Source organism: Eumetopias jubatus, unplaced genomic scaffold, assembly GCF_037043125.1.
Source record: "Eumetopias jubatus isolate StellerSeaLion01/CBP00866 unplaced genomic scaffold, mEumJub1_p1.0 scaffold_6, whole genome shotgun sequence".
Classification (NCBI taxonomy): Eukaryota; Metazoa; Chordata; class Mammalia; order Carnivora; family Otariidae; genus Eumetopias; species Eumetopias jubatus.
Window position 1 is genome coordinate 73975129 of NW_028274812.1, and position 17703 is coordinate 73992831.

Genomic DNA, 17703 nt, shown 5'->3' on the forward strand with positions numbered 1-17703 from the left:
AAAAATGAATAGAGTATCAGGGAACTGGGGGACAACAACTTCAAGCAGCCTAATATACATGTAATTGCAGGCCCGAAAGGAAGAGACAGGAAGTGACAGAAATATTTGTAATAATAATGTCTGAAATATTTCCAAATTTGGCAAAATCTACAAATCCACAGATCCCAAAAGTTCAATGAGCCCCAAGCATAAGATCAGTGAAGAAAACAATACCAAGGCAAATAATAATCTCATTGTTTAACTAGTAATAAAGAGAACATCTTAAAAGCACCAGAGGAAGAGACATGTTATGTGCAGAGGAATAACGATGACAGCCAACTTCTCAACAGAAGCAATGCAAGCCAAAAAACAATGAATCAATATCTTTCAAGTACTAAAAAAAAAAAGGTAAACCAAGAATTCTTTTTTATTTTATTATCTTTAAAATATATTTGTTAAGATTTTATGTATTTATTCATGAGAGACAGAGAGAGAGGGAGAGAGAAGCAGAGAGAGAGAGGGAGAAAGAGAAGCAGGCTTCCCATGCAGCAGAGAGCCTGATATGGGACTTGATCCCAGGACTCCAGGATCATGACCTAAACTGAAGGCAGGCACTTAACAGACTGAGCCACCCAGGCACCCCTAGAATTATTTTATTTTGTTTTATTTTACTTTATTTGAGAGAGAGAGAGAGAGAGCATGAGCAGGAGGAGAGGGCAGTGGGAGAGGGAGAAGCAGACTCCACACTGAGCAGGGAGCCCAATTTAGGACTCGATCCCAGGACCCAGAGATCATGACCTGAGCCAAAGGCAAAGACACCTAACCAACTGAGCCACACAGGCATCCCTCAACCTAGAATTCTAGGTACAGCAAATATCTTTCAAAAGTAAAGTTAAAATGAAGATTTTTTTCAGACATATGAGAGCTTATAGAATTCATCAGAAGACTTTAAACACACACACACACACACACACACACACACAAATGGAAGAGGAAACTGAAACCATGTGGAATTCTTGAGTCTACACAGAAGAATGAAGAACATTGGTGGTAGTAAATACGACAGAAGAAAAATTATGAGATAGCAAATATTTATGACAGTTTAAAATCCTTTCATCAGCGATTGATGACCTCATTCTGCCAGAGACACAAAGATAAAAGCTGTTACTGCCCAGCAATTATCAGTGAGCTTCACCTTCTGGCCTTGCATACTTTCTCCTGCATCTTTGTGGTAGAGCAAGTGTACACCGGTTCCAGGCACCTTCTGTCACGGAGCCCCCTTGCTCTCTCTCAGCTCTGGTGCTTGGAACCACTCAGTCAGCAGGGAAGGCTGATGTGGCAAAAAGACAGGATTCGGGTAATGAGATCCTTCCACCCTCCCTGGATAGTATCCTAAGTGTGCTAACCCACTCCATTTTTCCCCCTTGTCTCTTGCTATAGGTTTTAAGTTGACTCAATATACCATGTGATTGGGCACCTGGGTGGCTCAGACGTTAAGCGTCTGCCTTCGGCTCAGGTCATGATCCCAGGGTCCTGGGATGGAGCCCCACATCGGGCTCCCTGCTCAGCGGGGAGCCTGCTTCTCCCTCTCCCACTCCCCCTGCTTGTGTTCCTTCTCCCACTGTGTCTCTCTCTGTCAAATAAATAAATAAAATCTTTAAAATATATATATATATATATATATATATATATATATATCTCATATGATTCACACGTCTTAATTTGGTTGGTGACTCTGTGTTTGGTCAGTGAGCTTCTGCGCCATCACAGTATTTCCCACTGCAGCATGCTAAGAGGTTTAGGTGAAGGGGAACATGGCCAAAGCAGAGTTTTCCCTCTGAACTAATTCCTTTTGCCTGTGACCCACTGAACATTAAAATCTTTTTCCCGAAGATATTCTATGTGCTTTTTTTAGACGAACTCCTCACTAGGAAAACATTTTCTGTGATGAATTGCTTTTTCATGGGCTATTGGCTTAGCTCATTGGCCTTAAAAACAGAATTCTGGGTTCAAATCTCACCCTGTTCTCTTGCTTCAATTTCTAAAGTTCTCCAAAACTCATTATTTGGACATCCATTAGAAACCTAGATTTCTCAGTTATGGAAATCTATGGAGTGGGGAATTAAAATTCCCCTTTCTTGTCAAGTTGTTGTAATGATGAAATGATGTAACATCTTTCGAGTGCCTGGTATGAAGCTTAACACATAAGTAACCAACAAAGGCTCGTTCTGTTTTTTCCTCTTTCCCTTCCCCCGGCCTTTGCAGCGTTTCTGCCCAGCAGCTATCCCCACTCTTTCATTTCAGCTCCAGAAAAGGTGTGCAGCAACCTCTGCCTGCATGCCATCTGCATCACCTTCTGGCTCCAGCGTGCTCCCTCCTCTGCTCTGAGATGCTTCTATTGGCGGGCTCCATCCTCTGTGGCCTCTGTCCTGGCAGGAAGCTGCCTTTGTGGTCCACACACTTGTTTACCAAGAGCGCTGAGAAAGGCCAAGGCCCACCCTAGCTGTTCTTCCTGGCTTCATTCTCATTCTCTTCTCCCTCTGCTACTGAACCAGTTCCATCTTCCCGAAGGCAGGAAGCAAATGTCTGCCCACAGGCCCAGGCCAGCAGAGCAACCGTAGGAAAAGACATAATCGTTGAAGACCCTGAAGTCAGTTATTTCACCATCACTGTGAGATGATTTTCTTACAGACTTTTTACAACTTCAGGTGCCTTGGCCAGTCCCATTCAATTTCCAAGCCGAGAAACTTCCTGCCTTGTTTCTACTGAAGTGAAAACTGTGGGAGATGGCGTAATCCTATCCAGAGAGGAGAAATGGCTTAGAGAAGGTAAGGGCCATCTTGTGAGTTAGGGAACCCAAACTCAAAATCAAGAAGGTCTCCCTCATTTCCCTAGCTGGGCTTGTCACCCCTAGTATGTCCCTTCTCTTCTCATGGATCTAGTCCCACTCTCGCTCCACTAGATAGATAACTGCCTCTCATTTTTGAAACTGTTTCCCTAGTTTGGTGAGGGTAAGAACTTGAATTGATATTTATGTTGCAGTCCTTCATTTCTGTCCTTGTCTGCACATACTCACTGTTCGTGTGTTATGGGATATTCATCCTTTCTGCGGCAAGCCGACTTACAGTATGTGACTGTCAAAATGCTAGATAAATAAACTGGAGACGGAAGAGGAGGAGAAGAAACAGGAAATACATATGGAGGGGAACAATTTCCTTTGGGAATAAGAAAAACATATTATCAAGTTCTTTGGGCATTCTTGTAAGTCTCCAGGCCCCCTTTGGAAATGTAACCCCTCAAAGGCAGTAACTGCACACACAACTAAAAGGCCGGCCATTTCCTTATTGTTTATTTTCATTCACTGAATGGACTAGTCACCTGAGCTTCTCAACTCAAAGCAAAAGGTACCAAATCCTCCAGACATTGGCCCATCCATGTTGGTGTATTAGAATATTTCTTGAATACGCACACATACGTGCATGCGTGCTCATGCACACACGTTTTTCTACATGGAAAATGACAGGTCCTCCAAACTATCCAGTTTCTGATTAAAGATTTGAATAAAACTGGAAGCATAAACACTAACATAACCTCAACTCTCTAAATGCCTTCCTGAATATATTAATTTATATTGAAGCCCGAAAACTAGAAGAATAAATTATAAAAGAAGTCTGTAAAACCTGGGCTCCCTGTCTGTAACTTGTGGGGAATGAAATGGTCTTGCTTAATTCAACCCGAGTCTGTCCTTCCAAAGTAACTGTGCAATATCTTTGCCAATTTGTTCTCAGATTAAGAAACCTATAAACTGAATTTTTCACTTTTCTTGTCTTTTTCGTTCTTTTCAAAGTTTTTCTTTTCTTTTTCAAAAACTGTATTTGCAAGCCACACTTCAGGATGGACTAAGTTGCCTCTAGAGTAGGAGTTGGATGAGCGAGGAATGTACTCAGATCTAATGAGGTCAGGAGAAGATCTGCAACCTAGTATACTGGTGATATAGTAACGTGGGTGATGCTCCTGGGCCTATTTAGGCCCCCCGCAGTTCTTAAACACCTACCGTGCTCTCTCTGTCCTTCCTGTCCTTCCTTTCCTGGGTGGAGAGGAAGCAGGACCTAGGTCCCCTGCTTTGTTTGTATGAAAACAAAGATGAGGCAAAGCAGGGACCTCTCACAATTGTCTTTACCCACTTTAATGGAGACATGGGATCTTAGGATTTGAACACCATACTGTGTAAGTTGCCCGTGGAATCAGTTCATTGTTTTGGCAACGAAATCACTTGAACTCCCACCACCCATATCAGAAAACCAGCTCCAGACCATTCTGGCAAGAGTGACAGTGTTATCAATCAAATCCCATTAGCACTGGTATCTATATGTATTTTTTTAGTAGGCAGTTTTAGTAGGAAGTTTTCAAACTTACAAAGTGGTACTCATGACTTCTTTAGGTGAGGACACAACGTTGTCAGAAAGGTGGGATCAGAGGGTCAAACTCGTTTTGTGACTGCATCCTTTGTTTGATAGCCACGCTGGAAGAATCTAATTGCTTTTTATTTCTTTTCCCCGGGGCAAGTGCAAGGAAAGAATAAAGGTCAATAAAGGTATGCTTGAGAATCACAAGAATTCATTGCTCTAGTTTGTATTATAGGAAGAAAAAAAAATACCAAGAGTGAAAGAACATCTTACACTTGTAAGGCCAAGACAAGACTGAGAGTCTTCCTTAATCTCTGAAGAGTCTGTTTTCCCATTTTCTGCACCCAGAGCAGCTTTGTCTAAGCTTCCAACACCTGGAGGAAATAGAGAGAGAGGAGGATAGCTCTGGCAACTATGACAAAGGACAACAAAGTATTTTACGAGAAAACTGTTATAAGACAAGTGAAAAACTACAATAAGCCTGCAAAAAAGTAATCGTTTAAATCAGATAATTCAAATATTGAAACGGGTGTAGCTCAGGGATTTCCTTTCTTTTTCTTCAAAGAAAATTCATTTTTAAAAATTCCCTCGATATTTGAATAGAATTCCTAAAGCAAAAACAGGCTTAGTGGCAGAACCTGGAAAATCATGTGAAACAAGAGCATTCTGGCTGCTTGGAGGTATTTAATGGAAAGATGAACAATATAAGTCTTTATTCAAAGTACTGATTTTTTATTCAGTATGGTCCTATATTACTTTTCAACACAAATGAAAGTACTATTATTGTTTTTTTTTCTTTGAGGTATCTCACAATTTTTAACACTTTCTGCCTGTGTGCAGGCATATTTCATTTTAGAGCTTAATTTATAGGAGTTTTAGAGGTTTTTAAATGTTACACTTTTTATTTTTAAGATTTTATTTATTTATTTGACAGAGAGAGACACAGCGAGAGAGGGACCACAAGCGGGGGAGTGGAAGAGGGAGAAGCAGGCTTCCCGCAGAGCAGGGAGCCCGATGCGGGGCTCGATCCCAGGACCCTGGGACCATGACCTGAGCCGAAGGCAGACGTTTAACGACTGAGCCACCTAGGCACCCCTAAATGTTACGCTTTTTAAAGGTATTCATTCTTACAAACAATATTGATGAGAAAAGTAATTTTCCTAAAATACAGTTAATCTCAGACTTCTTTTGAGGTCTTGGAAGAAAAGCATAACTCTGTGAAAGGCTTGATAAATTTTATTATTTCTAGCCACATTTTGGGTCTTATACGGCCGGTAGCATCCATTTTCCATTTCATTTCAAGAGTTTTGATTTGGAATCCAAGACCCATTTCCTGAGCAAAGGGTATCCTCTTGAGCGACTTTTCCTCGCTGTACCAAACATCTTTTCCCATGACTTTCATCCCACACTTTCCTGGGTGACTTCTCTCTATGGGGAACCACGTCCTGGTAATTCTGTTTACTCAAATGGTATCTTAAATGGCCTTCTCTTTAAGAAAAATGTAAGCTTCTTCAAATTGAAAAGAAATCCAAGTTCAAGGTTTCAAATTCTATTGTGATATTTTAGTTTAAAAGATAAAACATTTTCCTTTTCTCTTAATGAGGAAAAGAAGTTATTGACAAAGCACATAACTAGAAGCAAGACAGTTATAGTCATTGAAAAATAATAAACTACACATCTATAGCCCACAGAAATATCAGCTACACTTGGGGGGGTAGATTTTCATTTTTTAACTTAATTCTGATTTCCAAATTGTTTTTAACATGCTTATATTATTTTTATAATAAAAAACACCCATAAAGCTTTCAAATAAACATTAACTGAATGAATTAACTGTTAAGCTTCCTCAACTTTTTGTTATAATCTTTTGTTCATAATTCAGATGCAGTAAAACATACCAATTTGTATTAATGAGTGTGAAATTCCCTAAAAGTCTTTCAGGTATTTTATTCTTCAACTTAGCTAAGACTTTTTTTTTTTTAGGGGGCGGTGGTGCAGACAGGGAGGGAGAGAGAATCTTAAGCAGGCTCCACACCCAGCTCGGAGCCCGATGCAGGACTCAATCTCACAACCCTGAGATCATGAGTCAGACACTTAACTGACTGAGTCACCCAGGTGCCCCTGACTTAGCAAAGACTTTTAAGGGTTAAAAACTTCATTTCACATAAACAGGAATATTAGCTTCTTGGAGTGCCTGGGTGGCTCAGTCATTGGGCATCTGCCTTCAGCTTAGGTCATGATCCCAGGGTCCTGGGATGGAGCCCCGCATCGGGCTCCCTGCTCAGCGGGAAGCCTGCTTCTCCCTCTCCCACTCCCCCTGCTTGTGTTCCCTCTCTCGCTGTGTGTCTCTCTGTCAAATAAATAAATAAAATCTTAAAAAAAAAAAAAACAGGAATATTAGCTTCTTGATATCGTCAAGGAAGATCTGTGCTGAGAAGAAAATATCCATCGGCTCCTGAAGAGCAAGCAGGTCTGGATACCGGAATTAAACATAGCTTCCACAGGAAACTTGTTGTCCCAAGAACACAGGCTGGATGGATTGCTCTGAGTCATCCTAGCTGCCACCTCATCTTCTATTATTATTGAAAATATCACAAGCAGCCCAAACATTTTTTTCCATTTCTTTTATTGTGGTCTGTCATGTTTGTTTGTTTTGGGTTTTTATCTATTTGTGCCCATTACAGAGTAAACTCTCTTAGGGGCAAGAACATGATCTTTTTGGTATCTAGTACAGTATTGGTACCTAAGTCATTTTAAGGCACTTCCAAAGTTTTAAGTCACATAACACTGTGGAAATAGGCAGTATAGTATAGTGCTTAAAGGTTTAGACACAGGGACCCAGCCTGCCTGGTTTCAAATTCCAGCTCCACCCTTACGAGCTCTGTAACCTTTGGGCAGGTAACTTAAATTCTCTTTTAAAGTAGAGATAGTAACAACACATGCCTCACATGGTAGTTGCAAGAATTAAATAAGCTAAAACACCAAAAATGCTTATAAGAAATCAAGCACATAGTAAGTATGACATAAATACTTCTGTATTATTATTAATTTTAACATTTATCCTACATTTGAAGCCTTCTAACTAACTCTAGCCTTTAGGTTTTTTTAGTTAATTTACTCTTAGAAAAACACAACTTCCTGTTTCTAAGGAGGGAAAAAGGCTTTTAAAAGTTATAAAAAGACTCAAAGCCTTCTTGGACATCAAATAGCTCTTACAAAACAACATTTTGATGAGTTAAGTGTAAAGGAATCAAAAACATACGGATTAAATTTCCTTTATAATACACATGGGCTTACAATGAAGAGAAAAGTGCTTAGCAAAACACACTTTGGGTTTGCCAAACCCAAAACATTGAAAAACACTTCAAGACGTTCTGCAGACCCACAACAGAACCAGGTCTTTCCCATCCACAATTAAAACCCCCCACTCATCTGGATCCTGAGCTTCAAACTGGTCCACAGCTTGTCATCTTTTGATCCCTCTCCTCAAAGGATAACCTTCCCTGGATTTATGAGAAGTCTATCGCACCTCGAAGTAGTGCATAAGCAGTTTATAAATTAGAAGGCACAAATAGATTATCATCTGCATATGATTTTCATTTTAACATTTTATTGAATATCCACAACTATGCATGTGAATGCTATGTGTTGCATATTTTAAAACTAAGATGTAAACAAACATAATAAGTTGGTCGTATATTTTTCTGTTTGCAACATAGCCATGAGTAAGAGGCAACTTGGACATTTGAAAGTATTATTCAGGACTGAATAATATTCTAAAAATTGTTTTCTGTATAAAAATATGTTTTTCTAAGATGATGCTCAGTCTTGATGCTCTTCTGTCTGCATGTTATCAAGGCTGGAAAATATGTAATTGCCTGACATGGAAACTCCTTCCCGCATGTATTAAGCCTATGAGATATCTATAGCTGTAACTTAAGAAAACAAAAAAAGTTTCAGGTTTTAGATTTCACATGAAATAAATAATTTTCAACACTAAACCCTTTACAGGCTTTCCTAGAGGAGCAAAGAAAAGCAGCCTGCAAAGCTAAATGATATCCTAGCAAAGCAGACAGGAATCAAAAACCAATGTTAATATTAGTGACCTGGCCACATCTAAAGAAGCAGTGTTTTTAACAACACTGGCAGATAAAATGACATATTATTTTTTTCCTGCTAAGCCCTGCTACATTTGAGTATTTCCTATAGTAACCTGGATCCAATATCATAGGACTTAATGCATCAGTTAGTAAGTTTCTCTAGAAATAAAATATTAGGATAAAATACAAAAGAATTTAATATTTCTGAATATACCTTAAATTGAGATTGGAGGGTAGCAAAACTAACTTAGAATGCTTTTCTCTTTCTGGAAATGTATTAGTTTTAAATTCTTTCTGTGTTTTTCTTAATGACTTAACTAAAAAGATACCAACCTTAAAAGTATTTTTCCCTGTTTAAGAGCAATGTGGGTGGCCCCTTCTTTTCAGGACTGTCAGATTCTCTTTGAGTAGGAAGTTTGCCACTAAAAGAACGATAATAAGAACAAAATGTTAATCTGATAGGCACATATATTATCTCATTTTTAGAATGGGTTAAAAATTTGATGAATATAGACAGTAGCTTTCATTTCATTAGTTTTGCAGAAATGTCACAGAAGAACTCAGTACAAGACCTGTTATAATCCTCACCAATCCCCTACCCACTGCTCCGATTTGCTTAAGAACCTTCTTTTTGATGAATTCATGGTCAGATTTTCTGCAGACAGGTTATCTTGGCTCACAAGAGCCTGGGAGGCCCTTGATCAGTAATGGAAAGTGTTTCAGTTACAAAATAAAAATAAGCACTCTGAAAGTTAAATTTTATAATGACCCATTGCACTTTATTTACATTTTGATTTCTTATGATCAAAGGGAAAACCTATCTCTGGTATTTGCTGTAGTAAAATTTGTCAAAATTTTCGAACATTTCAATCTTCAGATAGGAATGCCAGTCAAAATTAGTGAAAACACTACATTATAGATTATTTTCAAGAAAATGCATTTGAATGAATTTATATTTCTTAAAGCGATTCAAAATAAACTTACAAAGTTGTCTATACTTCAGCAATTGGTTTGTCTGTGTTTATTATTCATTTGTAAATGAGAATGTCTGGAATAATGAATAACAAATAATACATAATAATTAATAATGCAACTGTTCTTCAATAGTATCAACATTTCCCAGAAATTTTGATTATGACAGTAATCACTTAAGAAAGAGTTAATTAAGGAAAAAATTCAGCCCAGCCACTATGTAAACCATCAAAAGCATCCAATAAGGGGCGCCTGGGTGGCTCAGCAGTTAAGCGTCTGTCTGCCTTTGGCTCAGGTCATGATCTCAGGGTCCTGGGATCAAGCCCCGCATCGGGCTCCCTGCTCAGTGGGAGGCCTACTTCTCCCTCTCTCTCTCCCCCTGCTTGTGTTCCCTCTCTCGCTGTGTCTCTCTCTCTGTCAAGTAAATAAATAAAATCTTAAAAAAAAAAGAATCAAATAAATGAAAATCAAATGATGAAACTTTAATACAATTAACATACATTGTACAAAGGAAATGACTGCAGGTGCTCATGTCTTGACCTATTTCACGTTTCCTGAACCGAGTCGACTTTTAAAATCAACAGCTGTAAGAATATCTGTAGTCTCTGACTACTTATTGTCACTCAGGTTGGTAAGTATTATAGCTGTTTGACCACGTCGAGATATTCGAAAAGCATAATAGCCCTCATCAAAATAAAATCTATATGTTTACCATGTTTGTTGACAAAGATTCTAATTAACCTCCTTTTTCTCGTAGAAGCTGATGAAAAGGACTCTAGGTTCACTTATTCATCAAACATATACTAAAGATCCCGTAGGTGCTAGCCACTGAGGAAGTAGTCTAAGAGAAATAAGATGTCACAGTTTAACCATAGGCATTTTATTTATGCACATATTTTAAAATTCAGACTTAAAGCCTGAAAAACTATAGAGTCGGAGACCTGAGAGATCACTCTAACCCAATCCTCTTGTTTTAAGTTCCAGAGCAGTGAGAAGATTTGCCCAAGTTCAGTGCCATTTGGTATGTTTAAAAGTTAGAACAGAATGATACATGATTTACGTTCTTTTGACATATATGTAAAGTCTAGTGCATTAGTTTATGTAGCCAACATTTATAATCTTATTGCCTCATAATTGTCTATGCCATTCTTTGGCTCAAAATAGGTTTGTTTGCTCTTCCCTTTAGGCAAAATCTCTAAACATCCCGTTTGGAATTGTGCTAATTAAATCAAGGCTATGTGCTAATTCTTGTTTGAACCAGTTAATTTGGTTATGTGCCATGGTTGTAAGTCTGACCAAGCATCTCATAATACATTTGAGGTAATTTAGGCAAGCCATTACAGCTAAATCAAACAAAATCCATTAGCTTTGCTAGAAAAACTGCTCAGCCTAAATATTTTATTGAAAATGAATCTGTAGGCAGAGCAAGCCTTGCTGATAGCTAGGCGAAATCACTCACTGGCCATTCAAGAATCAGTCCATTTTTTCTCTCACTCTAATTATCTCCATATCACCTGGCCTTGCAGCAGCAGCTAAAGTGACATCCATTCTCTGCTCATGTTCAGCTGAGTGTAACCATTTTGTAAAAGGCAGTAGTCTTAGTGACTAAAAGACCCTGTTTAGTTGACCTCCCCCTTCTTCCACAGAAAGTCAATTTTATTCACGTCGTCATTACTCAGGGAGGATGATCCTATAAGCAACTGAAAGACAAATCTGTGTTAGTTTAGACCAATCATGGCTTCCCCATTCCCCTGGCCAGTGATTAGTGCGTCTGTGGCTGTGTAAAAGGAAGTCAGTAGGCTTATGCCGAGGAAAGATTTCTGCAGCTAGATGGTTAGCTGACCTCCAAAGGTAATTTTCCCCTTCCATTGTGTGTTTCTGGGAAACAGCTGCCCGTTCAGGTATTTAATTTCTTAATCCCCTTTTTCATACACACGATCATCTGGTCAGTTCTAGCCAACGGAATGGGATCAGAAGGCCAACATAATCAACATATGCCACATGCCTTCATCACTCTCCCTTCCTTATTCTGCTCCAAACTTGGATGTCATGTATGAAGATGGCAGATCATATAACTCCATTTGAAGGAGAGTTAATCAGAAATATCTGCATTGGATTTTGCATGAGTGACAAATTTTACTGTGTGAAGATATTTCTCTAAATCCCACTTCTTATTCAAGGGCCAGAGAAAAGGCACGGCACAGAAGAAAGAATGAAGGTATCTAGTCTTAAATCTAGACAGCCAAGCACTGTTAATATTTTATTCTGGGTATTTTTTCACCCCGGGCTTTGGTTTCTTCATCATTAAAATGACAGGGCTAGGACCAATGGCCTATTGTTACATTACAGGCAAGAATATAAGCCCAGTAACCAAGAGTTCTGGGGAGGACTATTTCAGGGCACAATGAGGTTGTGTGTTTGGGGGTCAGGGCTATGTGTATGCTAATTGCAAGCTGCCACATGGGGAGCCTGAGCCCATCTGGCATGGGACACCTCTAACCATGTTTAAGCTGGCAAAAGCTATCCATGCATGCCTCTCACATAAACCCCAAAGAACCCCTGCAGGGTGAATAGCTATGGCAAACACAGCCTTGAAGATGGCTTCTTAGTTATACTGGTTTCACCATCCATATCACCTATCCACTACTGAAAACTAAACAACAATACCGAAGACAAGCTAGGCCTGTAGCAGGGCTGCCTTGAGACAGGAGTTGTGGGACACTGGCTTGAAAGGCTGTGCCTACTCTCCCTGTAAGAAGCCAGTGGGAAAGAGGAGTGCTTGATGGGTTTCTAAGGATTATCTGAGCTGGAGAAACCCACAAAAAAGACTGGATTTCCTGCTAGTGTGGGTAGCTGGGGGCTTAAGAGTCGTTAAAATTTCCACCTAAAAATAAGTATGATCTTATTTTATAAGCCAAGTTAGCAAGGTAAAACATGCCAAGTATATTATCGTGATCATTCTTTGAAATTCATAATACTGGGCATTTTTTTCCTAGAACAAAAAGTTATTTGGGTACAAAATATCTTTTTAAATCAGGTATGGTTATATAGATTAAATAAAATTGGATGCATTATATACCTATTATAAAAAGACTTGGTTAGTGATAAAGAACAAATTAAATAGGACACTGGCAAATAATAACAACCATCCATAGTAATATTAAACACTTTTAGAATTTTAATGACCATCTTAAAAAACTAACTGTCCCTAGGTACTCTCAGATAAAATGAAATTAAGGTCTATCTAGCTTACCTAAGGTTATTGTTTTGTCAATTCTATAGCTATATTCAAATAATATTCTTTCTAATATACATACACATATAAATATCAGTCAACTTTCAAGACATTTAATTTTAGGGGCATCTGGGTGGCTCAGTCAGTTAAGCATCTGCCTTCAGCTCAGGTCATGATCCCAGGATCCTGGGATCTAGCCCCAGGTCCAGCTCCCTGCTCATAGGGAGCCTGCTTCTTCTCTCCCTTTGCCTCTCCCCCCGCCCACCTCATACTCTCTATCTCTCTGTCTCTCTCTCAAATAAATAAAATCTATAAAAAAAAAAAAAACATTTTATTTTAAATTACCTCAACTAGCTTTTTAGTAACCATATCCTGGAACATAAAGATTAATAATGATCTAGGCAAGAGTAGTTTCATGGAATGGAGTAAAAGCCTGGTTGGAGTGTGTTGAAGAATAAATGAATTCATGGAAGAATGTGGGGATGCCTGGGTGGCTCATTCAGTTAAGCATCTGCCTTCGGCCCAGGTCATGATCCCAGGAGCTAAAGACTTCAGTTAATGAACATATGAGAATGCTTCAAAATACAATTAGGGTAGTAAGATCGACTACATAAAGGATTAGATAAAATTAATTTTATTACCTGAGATCTACTCCTAAGTACTTTAAATATTTCCTCTAAAATGTGCTATACATTCATTACTTTGGAAGAATTTGTTTTCAGATATTTAACTAAGCCTCTGCCCAACCTTTGTAAACCCCTCTTGAGACACTTTCAACATCCTCATGATCCTATCTTTTACTCCAACCACTGCTACACCAACTGGTTCCACACAGGTTTTGACCAGCTTCACAAGATGCTGTAATTGAACAACGTGTTGCATTGTCAAAAGGAGTCAACAACTCTCTTCCTGCCCAAGGTTTCTCTGAGCCTGGCTTAGGATGCCCGGGAGAATCCACTCTGCATTGACACATGCACAGCTCAGAAGTGGGGGGACTTGCACTGGGGGACCACCCTGCTCAATAGGGGATGGGGCAGATGTATAAATACTTTGTTCTTATATCATCCAGGTAGACAGTCCTGAGATGCATTTCGTTAGGCTCTGTGAAAGGGCTCAACCTCAATCAGTTGCCTGTAATCCTGTGATGCAGCTATCTCCACACATATTATTCTTTTATCAGCTTCCCCTCCTGCACTTTACTTCCCCTGGTCCTGCACTCTTACTCCCGGGGATCACTTTCAAATAAACTACCTGCACAGCCAGACACTGCTGAAGGTTTCTCCTTCAGAACACCATTTTTATTAACTGGAACATATTTCTATTTCTTTTACATTTTCTTAATTTCATCTCATTTGCCGCTGTAGTAATAATCAAATCGTGCTGAGATATAGGAGGATGATGGGAAGTTGGTGCCAGTGCTGGCAACAGAGGTTTTGGATCTTCTCAAACAACCAGATCAAAACACAGAAAGTGATTAGAGAGCAAAACCAAACTCTCATGAACAATAATTCCAAAGAAACCCAGACAAGGTATCTCCACAAACCCCAAAATACATGCAGGTGGAGGCAAACCACCAGGAGGCACAAAACATGAGTGTCATCCCCATCTTTGTGGGAGAGCCCAGAGGGATAAAACAGAGAGGCTGGCAAACCTGAGAAAAGAAGCAAAGACTATTTAGTGGAAAGCAAAGTGGGTGGACTTGAGGAGAGAAGCTGCAGGTGGGCAGGATTTTGCCCACTCCGTTAGTATTAGTACAATCTACTCCAAACTCGCAAACTCTTAAGACCTAGTACACAGATCCTTTTTTGGACTGGGCTTCACAGTGCACAGAAAGTGCTAAGAGTGGAACAAAAATTGAGCAGGAAAGGGACAATGGAGACAAAGGAAAGAAAAGGCTTAGATATGGTGGCAAGAGAGCGAAAGAGCCACAAAACCTCAGAAAGCAAGCCACTGTATTTTTTCATACTACATGAAAACAATAAAAGAGGGTACCCTTTAAAGTTAGAAAATCGATCTGAACCAAGCCTCCTTCTGAAGTTTTGGAAAACTGAATTCACATTTAAAGAAAAAAAAAGTAATAGAAAACCATGAAGGTCAAATCCCAAATAAGTTACTATCAGAAAAAAGAGAATGAAGTAGAATCACAGTCCCATAAATAATTATAGCATTCCATAAACATGCTCGAAAAACAGATCAATATTATAATGTAGCATTTCCAAATGAGCAAAAAGATATTAAGAAAATGATGATCCAAGACATGAAAAACCAACATAAATCAGATGAAGAAAAATTCAGAAATGGTGTCAGATTTAAAGAAAAAATTGAAAATAAAAGAAAAATACCATTTTAGAAATGAAGCCTAAAGCAGTAGGATCACAAAAGTAAAAAAACAGAACAAAGAAATGCCTTAAGAGATATAAGTGAAAAGGATGAAACTTTTGAAAATTGGACGTAAATGAAGAGGGAGTGGGGAAGAATAGGTAGAGAGTTTCAGTTTAGGAAGATGCAAACATCCTAGAGGTGGACGGTGGTGACAGTTGCCCAGCACCGTGAATGCATTTAAAGCCATTCAAATGTACACCTAAAAATGGTTCGATGGTGTATTTTATGTTATGTATACTTTACCTCAATTTTTTAAAAGTAAATGACAAAAGAGATTAAGAGGTGAAAGGGAAAAAGAGAAATTGACAAATACTATTGATAGTCACAAAGTTTCTGCAAAAGAAAATAACAAAATAAGAAATAAATATAAACAGTATAATTCAGGAAAACTTCCCTGAAATTAAAACAAAATGAAACAACATATTAGAACACATGTACTTGAGAATGTTGACACAGAATAACCAACATGTACACAAAATTTAGCAAAACTAATGGACTTTTGAAAATAGGAAAAAATATCTTTTGCATCTATGCAAAATAGCACATGGCTTTACGGGAAAAAATAGGTTATCATTAGAATTTTTACAACAGCACATTATAACAGAAATAAAAAATGAGGGCACATGGGTGGCTCAGTCGATTAAGCGTCTGCCTTCAGTTCAGCTCATGATCCCAGTGTCCTGGGATTCTAGTCTCTCATCAGGTTCCCTGCTCAGTGGGGAGTCTGTTTCTCCCTCTCCTTCTACCCCTCCCCCCTGCTTATGCTCTCTCTCTTTCACTCTCTCTCTCAAATGAATAAATAAAAAATAATCTTAAAAAAAAAATGAAGTAACCCATTGAAGATGCTCAAGGTAAGAAAATATAATATTCCCATAGATCTTTCCTTTGGAATGTATGAGAGAATGAACTGTAGACATCTAAAATGACTAGGACCTTGACATAAAGACCAGGTGGGGGGTTGTGTATGAGCATTAAGTGCACTGTTATCTAATGAGAAAGATATCCTAGATTGTAAAGAGCATATAACCTGATTATACAGATACATTTACCTAAAAAAAAAAATAGGGGAAGAATAGAAAGTGCATATGGAAATAAATCTGCTTTCCATAATCATAATGGTGATCTTAATATAAATCTTGTTATTCTGAGACTGTCCCATGTGTAACATGGCATAAAGAAAGTAATTCTGGGACATTCTAATTCTATCATCCCCTAAATCTTTGAGAACCAAGATTTTCAGTGTAGATAGAAGAAAATACAGATGTAATACAGAAAAAGTAAAGTACAAACCCTGTAGCCCTGTATTTGAATTGGAAATATTGGAATGAATTCTCTGAAAAAGCCTAGAGACGATGATAAACCAATGAGTGATCCTAGAGCCAAGACTTTGGTCTCTATATATCATTTCCTATTAAAAGACACTGAGGCTTCTTGGAGAAATGGCAGATTCCAGGTCAGAAGCAAGAAATATATAAGATGACCTGAAATATCTTGACATACCAGAAAGCAAGAAAAGATCATTCTAGAATATCAGAAGACTGGGGTGCCTGGGTGGCTCAGTTGGTTAAACATCTGGCTTTGGGTCAGGTCATGGCCCCAGGGTCCTGGGATGGAGTCCTGCTTCAGGTTCCCTGCTCAGTGGGGAGCCTGCTTCTCCCTTTCCTTCTGCTGCTCCCCCTGCCTTGTGTGCTCTCTCTGTCAAATAAATAAAGAAAATCTTAAAAAAAAAAAAATTTACAATATCAGACAACTTCAGAGCCAACTTGAAAGACATTCCCATTGGCTAAATACAGGACAGTGAATATCAAGAAGGATAAAAATAATAATCAGTTAAAACCCATCAAATATATTTATATTTTGTAACAGTATTTAAAATAAACTAATTGGTCATCTCCTGAGAATAACAGATAACTGCTTCATTATCTTAAAAATTGGGTGAATAAAAGAAAACAATCAAACATCTATATTGCCACTCCTTTATGAACTATACTATTTGGTAATCAAATAGTAGATGAAGGAAGCATTTCCTTATAAAAGTATGCCAACCAATAAACGAAAAAGCAGTAGTAGAATTAAATATTACTTTTGCAACCCCCCCAAAATTAATATATCTAAGCTTTGAACATCATCTTCTATAAAGATTTAAAAAGAGCAAATAATCAGACATTATGTGCCTCCTGATGAAATATTGTCATAGGAATAATATTGCCAAAGGAATTGAACCTGAGTCTCATTGAGCATTTAGATCCAGTTGCCAGTCTTTAAGAATACAAAAGGACAGGGGCGCCTGGGTGGCTCAGTTCATTAAGCATCTGCCTTCAGCTCAGGTCGTGATCCCGGGGTCCTGGGATCGAGCCCCACATTGGGCTCCCTGCTCCGCGGGAAGCTTGCCTCTCCCTCTCTCACTCCCCCTGCTTGTGTTCCCTCTCTCACTGTCTCTCTCTCTCTCTGTCAAATAAATAAATAAGAATACAAAAGGACAGAGGAACATGTTGAACTACACCATAAATATGCATTCAGCAAAATTCAGATTGTTGACTCTGGATGGGTCAAATGCTCTGGGTTCTTCACAGATACATCGTAAGAAATGGAGGGGAGTGGCTGAGAAACCTATAGATTAAAAGAGGCA